The following is an 11,894-nucleotide window of genomic DNA, read 5'->3' as shown; positions in this document are numbered from 1 at the left end:
AAAAATATTTGGTAAACAAAGCTAATACTAAGCAAAGTTTAGATAAAGGGAATAGGTGGAGGCAGGCAGAGAGATAGCACAGCAGAGGAGGTGACAGATTGCCCTGGACATGGAGTATCCAGGTTTGATCCCCAGCATCCCATAAAATTCCTCTTCTGCTAGGAGTGATGCCTGATTGCACGCTCTAAGCACCACCAAGTGTGGCCCCAAAGCAAACCAAACAAAAGGAGGTATTTCTGCTACATCTTCAAACTTTCCGTTTGTATTATTTAATACCCATGCCCCTATTTCTGCAGTGCTTCTCTTCATTTTTTTTAATTAAATAAAATCAACAATCAGGATAAAAATTGATGTCTATTCACAGGAAAGTGTGAAGGGAATTTTCCAATTTGACCGTGTCTGAGAATCACCCAGGCAACTCCACCGGAAAGGCAGGTTCCTGAAACTCTGTGCGGCCCTCAGTGAGAATGTGTGAGGCCCTGAAGCTGCCTCCCCAGTGTTCATAGTGAGTCTCTTTCCCTGCCTTCCTACATCACACCTTTGCATTGAAGAACTGCAGAGGCTGAGAGGAATTGATGAGTTTCCTTCCTGTTCTCACATTTGTGTTCTATTAATTACATTTGCCCACAATTCCCAAATGGGCATCCCTTCCCTGCAAGATAGGATTTTTCTCTTGAAGCCAAGCGAGGCAGCCACATACATGTTCTAATTTCATAGGCTTTGTTCCCTGTGGAAACGCTGCTGATTAAACCCAATTCCCAATTCAAATTAAAATTTAGCATTAGGGATTGAAAGAAAAGCTAAAGAGGAACCCAAATTTGCTCACTTTTCTTCCCTCTTGGGGTGCTTAACATTAGTGTAACTTAGCTAATAGTCACCTTTTCTGCCTTATCTTGCAACCAGCATTTCCTGGCAGTTGAAGAGTTGGGAGGCTGATGACATCTTGCTCTGGCTGCCCTGAGAGCCCCAAAGCAGCTCAGTACTTCCCTTTCTCTGGTCTTTTCTGTTGTTCTGGGGCAGTGATCCTTCACTCATTTACTCATTCATTCATTCACTTACTGAATTAATTTACTCTTTCACTCACTCATTTACATATTCATTCATTCATACAGTCATTCACTCATTCATTCATTCATTCATGCATTCATCCACTCACTTGTTTATTTATTCACTCATTCATTTATTCACTCACTTACTCACAACTTATTCATTTGTCACATCAACTCCTCCAAAGATGAGGGGAGACAGCAAAATAAATGTTCTAGGGACTAGAGAGATAGCACAGTGGTAGGGAGTTTGCCTTGCACGCAGCTGAGCCCGGATGAACAGTGGTTCAAATCCTGACATCCCATATGGTCCCTTGAGTTTGCTAGGAGCTATTTCTGAGCACAGAGCCAGGAGTAACCCTGAATGCAGCTAGGTGTGACACAAAAACCAAATAATAAAATAAATAAATAAATAAATAAATAAAAGCTCTACCTTTGTTCCGTGCTCTTTAGAGACATTGAGCTGGAGGGTTCAGTCAGAGATTCACTTCCTTTCTTCAAGTAATGACAAACCAGGAAGGAGAATGAGGAAAGAGGGAACTCAGAGTGGAGAATTTATGTAGCTCTTTTCACTGCTTCTGTGGATCATGTGCACCCACAGGGACTGAGAACATCAGTGTCCCCCTCTGCAGATGACGAATTGATGAGTTTCTTTCCTGTTTTCACATCTATGTTCTATTAATTACATTTGCCCACAATTCCCAAATGGGCATCCCTTCCCTGCAAGATAGGATTTTTCTCTTGAAGCCAAGCGAGGCAGTCACATACATGTCCAGGAGGTAAAATCACTCACCCAATGTTATACGATCTGGTCCTAACCCACAGCTCTTCTGTAGAGCAAGGAACAGCCAAGAGAAGTCCATACTGGACTATTTGCCCATCCTTTGCATTCAACTCCCCCAACAATCAGTTAGAAAAGGCTTTTTGGGGTCCGGGCGGTGGCGCTAAAGGTAAGGTGCCTGCCTTGCCTGCGCTAGCCTTGGACGGACCGCGGTTCGATCCCCTGGCATCCCATATGGTCCCCCAAACCAGGAGCAACTTCTGAGCACATAGCCAGGAGTAACCCCTGTGCATTACCGGGTGTGGCCCAAAAACCAAAAAAAAAAAAAAAAAAAAGAAAAGGCTTTTTGGCTCTTTGGCAAACATTTTGGGTCACAGAGTCATAGGAAAGCAAAATGAACTGAGTGAGCTCTTTTACATAGGAAGCTGGGCTCCAATTCCCAGCACTGCCTGGCTTCTGGATACTGCTGGGGTACCCTTTGAGTACCACTGGGAGTACCTCCATTTTATTTCAAGTCACACTTTGGGTAGGCAATTTTGTGGAGAGATGATAATTATCTCTAACCACAAAATTGAATAATGTAAACAGTCTTCCAGATGATCTTGGCCCTCTCCCCTCATAGATCTAAAAGCTGATAGTTAGAGCTTTGGCTCCAGAGGCCCCTGGAGATGCAGGAAGACACAGAATTCAAGTCAACTCAAGGCAACTCAAGTCGAAGTCACAGCCACCTCTGTTGTTGCAGCTCAGCACCGCTCAGTGTTAACCAAAAATGTGCTTCTAAGACATTGTTACAAGTCCCCAACTTTATGCATTTGTATAAGGACGGCATCATGGCTGTCATGTACTAGCTCTGGATCCTGGCATATACATACCTCATCAGTGAAGAGGGATGAGATGAAAGGGAAAATGGCCTAAAGACACATTTATATAGATACATATATATATATATATATATATATATATATATATATATATATATGTGTGTGTGTGTGTGTGTGTGTGTGTGTGTGTGTAATTTAAGTAGTTATAAGAGAGTGATATGACGTTGTTGATGTAAAAAATGACTGATATCACCAGCATCATAAACCTCCACCACTATCTTTATGCTAAGGACTCTTAATCTCCCCAGACCCCCTAAGCTGATCTCTAAAGAAATCTCATAAACATTCATTCTCACAGAATGCAAGAGCTAGTGGCAGAGACAATGCTTGATATTATATTCCAACTAGTCCAAAACTCACACACTGTGAGATAGAAAAGGGCCCCACTGGTGGTGCTAATGAGCTGAGAGAATAAGGTCAAGCCCACAGTTGCCTGAAGCTTGCCACTCCATGTGCTTGTGCGCTCCAACAGCCCTGAAACCCCAGGAGCTTATTACAAGTGCAAATGCTGTCTAGACAGATAATACAGGAGAGAAGGCACTTACCTCTCATGCAGCCAATCCTTGTCTGGTACCACCTATGGTCACTTCTGAGCACAGAGCCAGAAGTAGCACTGAGCCCAGTGTATCTTAAACTCCTCCCAACCCATGCCCTATAAAAGAGATGCAAATTATCAGTTTCACTCAAGATTAACTGAACCAAAAAAATTTTTTTGGTGTTTAGGGACCACACCCAGCAGCACTTAGGGGTTACTCCTGGCTCTGCACTCAGAAATCGCTCCTGCAGGATTTGGGGGACCATATGGGATGCCAGGGATCAAACCAGGGTTGGGCCTGGGTCGGCTGCGTGTAAGGCAAATGTCCTACCATTGAGTTATTGCTCTAGCCCTGAATCAAATATTATTGTTCTTGCTTTTAAATTGTAATTTTTTAATTGGGAGAATTGTTTGTTGGGCCATACCCAGCTGTGCTCAGGTTGTGAGAATTGTGCTTTCAGGGATCAATCCTGGTGGGGCTCAGGGAACCATATGTGGTGCTGGGGATTGAACCTTGGTCAGCCAAGTACAAGACAACCACCCTACCCTTTCTACTACCTCTCCAGGACCTCAAATCTTCATTTTAACAATTTACCTGAGGGACTTGCTTGCAGGTCAAATTTAGAAAGGTCAGCAATATTTCTGAGCTTGTTGTTGTTTTCTTTTGGGGGCATATTTAGCAATACTCAGGGCTTACTCCTGGCTCTGCACTCAGGGTTCACTACTGGAAGAGATTAGGGAACCATATGGAATGCCAGGAATAGAATCCAGGTCAACCACATGCTAGGCATGCAACCTACCCACTGTATTATTCCTCTGGCCCTTGACAACATTTTTGTTCATGAATGGAGCCAAAGGGTAGCAGTGGTCTTAGAAAGCAGAGAGCATTCAGAGAATGGTCCCCAGACACACAATCAATTAATCTTTGATAAAGGGACAAAACTGCAAAATGGAGCAAGGAAAGCCTCTTCAACAAGTGGTGATGGGACAACTGGCCAGCCAGCCACATGCAGAAAAAGAGAACTCAGACCTCCATCTAACAACATGCACAAAGGTCAAATCTAAATGGATTAAAGACCTTGATATCAGATCCTAAATCATAAGGTATATAGAAGAACATAGATAAAACACTTTATGACATTGAGACCAAAGGCATCTGCAAGGAGAAAACAGTACTGTCCAAAGAAGTAGAAGTAGAGATAAACAGATGGAACTATATTACACTGAGAAGCTTCTGCACCTCAAAGGAAATACTGACGAGGATACAAAGGCCACCCACAGGATGGGAGAAACTATTCACCCAATACCCATCAGATAAGGGGCTAATATCTAAGTTATACAAGGTATTGACAGAACTTAACAAGAAAAAAACATATAACCCATCAAAAAATGGGGAGAAGAAGTGAACAGACAATTCCTCAAAGAAGAAATACAAATGGCCAAAAGACACATGAAAAAATGCTCCACATCACTAATCATCAGGGAGATGCAAATAAAAACAACAGTGAGGTACCATCTCACACTACAGAGACTAACACACATCACAAAGAATAAGAAAAATCAGTGCTGGAGGGGATATGGGGAGAAAGGAACTCTCATTCACTGCTGGTGGGAATACCATTTAGTCCAGCCTTTATGGAAAACATGGAGAAAATATGAAAAATATTATGAAAATATGAAGTTTTTTCAAAAAACTGGAAATTGAGCTCCCATATGATCCAGCTATTTCACACCTAGGGATATATCCTAGGAACACAAAAACATAATACAAAATTGTCTTCTGCACACCTATGTTCATTGCAGCACTATTTACAATAGCCAGAATCTGGAAACAACCCAGATGCCTGACACCAGATGCTTGACATAAGAAACTGTGGTACATTATACACAATGGAATGCTGTGCAGCTATCAGGAGAGATGAAGTTATGAAATTTTCCTATACATGGATGGACATGGAAACTAGTATGCTGAGTGAAATAAGTCAGGAGAGAGGTAGACACAGAATGGTCTCACTCATCTATGGGATTTAAGAAAAATAAAAGACATTATTGTAATAATACCCAGAGACAACAGAGATAGACAATAGAGGCTAATATTTAACCTACACTTCTCATAAATTTAAACAGAAACCAAACTTAAAGACTGGCTCACAGTATAAAGCTTACCACAAAGAGTAGTGAGTTCAGTTAGAGAAATAACTACACTGACAACTATCATGACAATGGTAGTGAATGAGAGAAATAGAATGCCTGTCTTGAAAATAGGCAGGGGGTGAGGGAGGAGGGAAATAGGAAGTATTGGTGATGGAAATATTGCACTGGTAAAGGAAGGGTGTTCTTTTGTGGGGTGGTGGTCACACAAGCAGCGTTCAGATCAGCTCCTGGATCTATGCTCAGAAATCGCCCCTGGCAGACTTGGGGGACCATATGGGATGACAGGATTCGAACCACCATCCTTCTGTATGCAAGGCAAACTCCCTACCTCCATGTTATCTCTCCAGTCCCAAGGGTGTTCTTTTTTATAACTGAAACCCAACTACAAACATGTTTATTGTTGCATTAAATAATTAACGATGGGGCTGGATGGCGGTGGATTTCTCTCCGTGCCATCCCAGTTCACGTGGCTCTGCAACCTCCATGCAGTCGGCGAGTCCCAGGCCCAGGTGAAATCACTCACTCACAGTCAGGCGTCAGGAAGCAACAACTTTATTTAAGCCCTACCCACCACGTGTGTGTGGCCTATTCATAACCTTTCAAGCACAGCAATATTTTGCTAGCCCTGCATCTTATTTCCTGTTAGCCATCTTCCCTTTGGGCTCCATGCTGGTCAAAGACCAGAACACAGAAACCCAGAAGCCAGAGCGCACAGCAGCGCAAAAAGGGCAAGGAGCCAAAAGGGCCGAATTCCCTTGGTCCAAATCTTATCTAACATTTCCAAGACCCCTCCCAGGAATGGGAGGGTTTCGCAGGTAAGGTTACACCTACTATCCGGTTCCCAAGACCCCTCCCAGAAATGGGTGGGTCTCAGGGTTTCAAATAGGTACACCCACAGTTTATAATCATGGTGTTTAAATAAAAAAAATTAAACTTACCCCCCACCCCAAAAAGAAGAAAGAAACCACAGAGCAGGATAGGGTGCTTGCCTTGTATGTGGCAGACCAAGGTTCAATCCTTGGTACCCCATATAGTCTCCCAAGCCCTGCCAGGAATGATTACTGAGCTGATTCAGAGCTAGGAATAACCCTCGAAAACCGCTGCATGATGTCCCCAAAACAAACAAAAATAGATGTAGGAAAAGAGAAAGAAAAGAAGGTAAGAATAGAGAGCAGATGGGGCTGGAGAGATAGCACAGTGGTAGGGTATTTGCCTTGCATGCTGTCGACCCAGGACGGACCCAGTTTGATTCTTGGGATCCCATGTGGTCCCCCAGCCTGCCAGGGTTGATTTCTGAGCACAGAGCCAGGAGTAAACCCTGAGGACCAGTGAGTGTGGTCCAAAAACCAATCAATTAATCAATCAATAAACAAATAAAATAAAAAAAAAAAAGAATAGAGAGCCGAGAGTTTGGGAGTCTCGGAACTGCTTCTTGGCATCCACTTCTTGAAGTACAGCATGGCAGGAGGCAGGTTCTAAGTCCCTATTGTGTGCAACACCTTGTGGGAGTTGAGTTGCATTGCGTATTCCACGTTTGGGTACAGTCAATGAATGCAGTTAATAAAAACATGGTTCACAAATCTGACTCCTATCTCCAAGGGGAACAGTTGTACGCTGCAGCCCTTCCTGAATTGGGCAGCCAAAGTTCTTTTTTTTTTTTTTTTCTGAAAGCCCCTGAGAGTGAGACCAGTTTGTAGTTTCCAAGAATTCTGAGCCTAAGGCCAATGTGCAGCTGCTTCGAGAGGGCATGTGTGTAAATTTTCTGTTTCCTCCTGCCCTGGTTTCATGGCTTTCCTGTCTGTAGCCTCTCTGCAAATTCTTCAGCTCCGCCTTCAAGATATGGACACGCTACTGATTCCAAAGCAAACACCAAGTTAGGTGGTAGCAAAGTCAACAGGTTTATTGAAAGACATCTCAGCGGGGTGTTGAATAAATCCGGAGCCAGCCACACGCACACATTGTTGTGGCAATTCTCCCCTACAATGGGCCCAGAAGAGATCCCTTTCTCCAGGGTGTAGCTCCCTCAGGCCTGTTCTGGGTGAGGAGTGGCACCTGTGTCTAGCATGGGGAAATGAAACTGGAGCTTCATCAATCAATAATTATTCTCCAAGCTATTAACCTCTGATCAGCAAATCTGCCAGCCAGGAGTTAGGGTCACTGTGTGGCTGCTAAAATGCAAACCTGTTGGTTAAACATTTGCCCAAAGTCCTGACTTCTAATAAAAGTGCTTCTAATTGGTCTCTGTGTCCTTGTGGAGCTCAGGATTGTGGGAGCAAAAATACCGCCTGACCCAGACATCTGAGCACCTGAGCAGGTTTCAGGGCAGGAAGAGTAGACAGAGACCACTCTCTCTCCCTCTAGGCCCAAAGGTATGGGGACTGTCAGAATATCTTCCAATCAAGGTCATTGCCAAGGCTAAGGTACATCCAAGGCTTTCACTCTCAAACTTGCTGCCAACATTGCAGACTTGAGACAAGAGTTTATTTTTTCTTTTTGCTTTAGCTTCTTTAATAGGTCTTAGTATTTTAGATACAGAGGAAACTTTTTTTTTAATTGACACCATTGAGATTTTTTTTTTAGTGTAGGGTCAGACCCAGCAGCACTCAGGGGTTACTCCTGGCTCCACGCTCAGAAATCGCTCCTGGCAGGCTCGGGGGACCATATGGGATGGCAGAATTCAAACCAATGACCTTTTGCATGAAAGGCAAACGCCTTATCTCCATGCTATCTCTCCAGCCCGACACCATTGGGATTTACAAAGTTCTTCATGGTTGGGTTTTAGACAATGTTTCAGGACCAATCCGAAATTCATTGTCAACCTCCCACAACCAGTGTTCCCAGAGTCCATCCCAAATCTTATGCCACCACCCCCTACCCCAGCCTGCCAGTTAATAGGCCCATTTTAAATCTTGGTTGCTAAAGTTGGGGTCTTATGATTTTATTGTTGTTAACTCTAACTTGGATATTTAGTCCTGTCCTTTTGTAACACCATTAATGCACCTGAGATCCCTTGGCCCCTTTCCCCCATACTTTCATATTTGTGTTTCTCCTCCTCCACACAATTTCTTTTTATCACCTCACTAGACTCTGGGGCCTAGAGTGTTCTCTAAAACCCCCATTTAAACCATTGCATTTCAGAAGGGACTTTTAGAAGTAATTTTAAAATTGTTTTTATATGGGCCAGAGAAGTGGCACAAGCAGTAAGGCAGCTCTAGCCTAGGATGAACTGTGGTTTGATCCCCCGACATCCTATATGGTTCCCAAGCCAGGAGCGATTTCGGAGCACATAGCCAGGGTATATAGGATGCCAGTATTCGAACCACCATCTGTCCTGAATTGGCTGCTTGCAAGGCAAAGGCCATATCGCTGTGCTATCTCTCTGGCCCCTAAAGTAGAGTTTTTGTTTTGTTTTGTTTTGTTTTTTGCTTGTTTGTTTGTTTGTTTTGGAGCTGCACCTGGTGATGCTCAGGGGTTACTCCTAGCTATGCACTTAGAAATTGCTCCTGGCTTGGGGGACCATATGGAACACCTGGGATTGAACCCAGGTCATATGAGATATCAGGGATTGAAGTCAAATTGGCCGTGTGCAAGGCAAAGGCCCTACCTGCTATGCTATCACTGGCTCAGACACTTCTATGGATTTTCACCACCCCATCTGCAATAAACACAATACACCCATCACCCAACCTCTCCTGCCAGATTGTGTGTGCCTGTGACCATCTGTCACCTGAACAGACACTCAGTCATCCCCCGCACCCACAGCTAATGTCAGGCTTGTCCTCCTGACTTTGCTGCAGGAATTAGTGTGAACATTGATGGCGGAAACATCACTGGAGTGACAGCTATTTCCGGCCTTAAAGTCCCCATCTAGTCACCCTGGGGTTGAAGTTAGTGATCCTAGTCACTACGAAGGTTGGGATTAGTTTTGTGCTTGTGATGGACCCTTATACCTAGCCATGTCCCCAGTGCTAAACTTCTGGCTATTGCTATAGTTTGACCTTTTCCAAATGCCATGTAGTTGGAATGAGATGGAGCAGCCCTTCCTCCACTTACAACATGCCCTCTAGGCTGCCCAGAACTCTCTATACTGGAGAGCATGTTTGTTTTCACATTGAACAATATTCTGTTGTCTACTTGTAGCACCATTTCTCCCTATTGAACAACATACTAGCTGTTTTCATGGGTGGACATATTCTAGGTTTGGTCTCAGAATATGAGTCCTCTAAACACCCCTTTGCAATGCTTTAAGGTGAATACTTTTGAGTTAGGGGATAGTCCACTGGGTACAGTACTTGCTTGCATGCAACAGACCTAAATTCAATCGCTGGCATCCCATATGGTACCCTGGGCACTGCTGGTTGTGGCCCTGAAATAAATGGACACAAATAAGCACTCTTATTTGTAGGCCATTGAACCTTATTAATTAATCGCCTGTAAGATGACTTAATATCTTGAATTATATATTTTACTCTATTAGGGAGACACATATAGCATTGCTCAAAATGTACGCCTGACTCTGTGCTAAAGATCATTCCTGGCAGTTCTGGGGGAACATTATGTGGTACTAGGACCAAATTCAGGTCAGCCACAGCAAGACAAGCACTGTGCACACTGTTCTATCTTTCCAGCCCCCATACAATTTCCATTTTTGTTTATTTGCCTTTTATAGCTCCATCAGTAAGAACCAGAGATTCATTATTGAGTTTCTGTCACTTGGCACCAAACCCCATGGTCATTTCTTCTGGTATTTCTGGGGATCAGGAAGGCAGATGAGAGCAGGATAAAGCTGCTTGTGAATATTTAGCCATGGATTGAACAAGTTCTTCTTTTAAAAATGTAAAGAAAAAAAACACAATATAAATAAGAGTAAGATTCAGAAAGACGGGGCCGGAGAGATAGCATGGAGGTAAGGTGTTTGCCTTTCATGCAGGAGGTCATCGGTTCGAATCCCGGCGTCCCATATGGTCCCCCGTGCCTGCCAGGAGCAATTTCTGAGCCTGGAGCCAGGAATAACCCCTGAGCACTGCCGGGTGTGACCCAAAAACCACAAAAAAAAAAAAGATTCAGAAAGACGGGGCCGGAGCCTGGTGCAAGCGGTAAGGCATCTGCCTTGCCTGCGCTAGCATAGGATGGACCACAGTCCGATCCCCCAGTGTCCCATATGGTCCCGCAAGCCAGAAGCGATTTCTGAGTGCATAGCCAGGCGTAACCCCTGAGAGTCAACGGGTGTGGCCCAAAAACCAAAAAAGGAAAAAAGACCAGAGAGATAGCTACATGGGCTGAAGGACAGGCTATATGGCAGGGCTGGGTTTTGTCCTGCACTATATAATTCCAAACACCCCTGAAAGCATCTCTTGAGCACAAAGCTAGTCTAGCCGCTTGAGCACCACTAGATATGGCACAAAACCAACAACAATTTAAAAAAAAGAATTAGAGTTAGGATTTATTTACCAGAGAAAAATGAGGTTATTAGTCACCGTACCTCAATTATATGGTATATGGAGAAATGGGTTCCAGAATTTAAAATGATTCTCTGAGGAGCTGGGGAGATGGTTCTAAGGACATTAACAACTGCATTACTTGCAGAAGACCTGGGTTCAATTCCTGGCACCACATGGTCCTCTAGGCCCTGCAAGGAGTGACTGCAAAGCATTGATCAGGAGTAACACCTTGCATACCATCAGGTATAGTCCCAAAACAAAAGCAAAGTGATTGCTCCTTTAGAATGTAATAATGAAGGCCTCCATGATATTTTCTGTGTGCATGAAAACTAACAGCAGCTGAGAGTATCCTAAAGAAGAAAATACTGATGACGCACCCACGTCTTTAATTAGTACTAATGGATGCTCTGTAATTAATTTATTCTACTGGCTCTTCCTCACCAGAAATATCCCCTTTTCTGCCATTTCTGTAGCGTGCTATAAATTTGTCAATTTTCTGCAAGTAAGATGCTTGAGTTTCCCATCCTGGCTTCTCTGACATGCAAAGACTTGTTCCCTCGAGTTCCTGACATCATCTCCCAACTCTGAGTCTCTGATTAGGAAAAATTGTCACCTTGAGCACCTTGTATGTGTTGGATCGTTGACAGGACAGGAGCCCAGATGATCTGAGTATCTGGAGACATTTTTTTATTTCCTTCAGTTGATTTAGTTCACAGTCAGTTAGACATTTCTCAAACCGTTTTCCAAGACGCAAGAAGGCACCAATTTAACAGTGTTCCAGTTAACCTCAAATTTAAGTGTAGAGGAATGCTGGGCGGGGGGGTTAGGGGGGGAGTGCTCGAGCATGCGCACACACATTCACGCACACACATCTGTGGCCCACTCCAACAGATAGCAGGGAAACACCGACTTCCTTGCCGGGATCAGCACTGTGGTATGTCTTCAACATCTTTATTTTCTACCACTAACCCCTGTTCTGCGGTTCACAGCTAATTCAATCCCTTTAGTCCCTCTTTGTAATATTCCCAGCTCATTCATTAACGATGCTGACTATGC

This window comes from Suncus etruscus, chromosome 10 (assembly GCF_024139225.1).
Source record: "Suncus etruscus isolate mSunEtr1 chromosome 10, mSunEtr1.pri.cur, whole genome shotgun sequence".
NCBI classification, from domain to species: Eukaryota; Metazoa; Chordata; class Mammalia; order Eulipotyphla; family Soricidae; genus Suncus; species Suncus etruscus.
The sequence above is the reverse complement of the archived record's forward strand: the minus strand, read 5'-3'. Positions refer to the sequence as shown.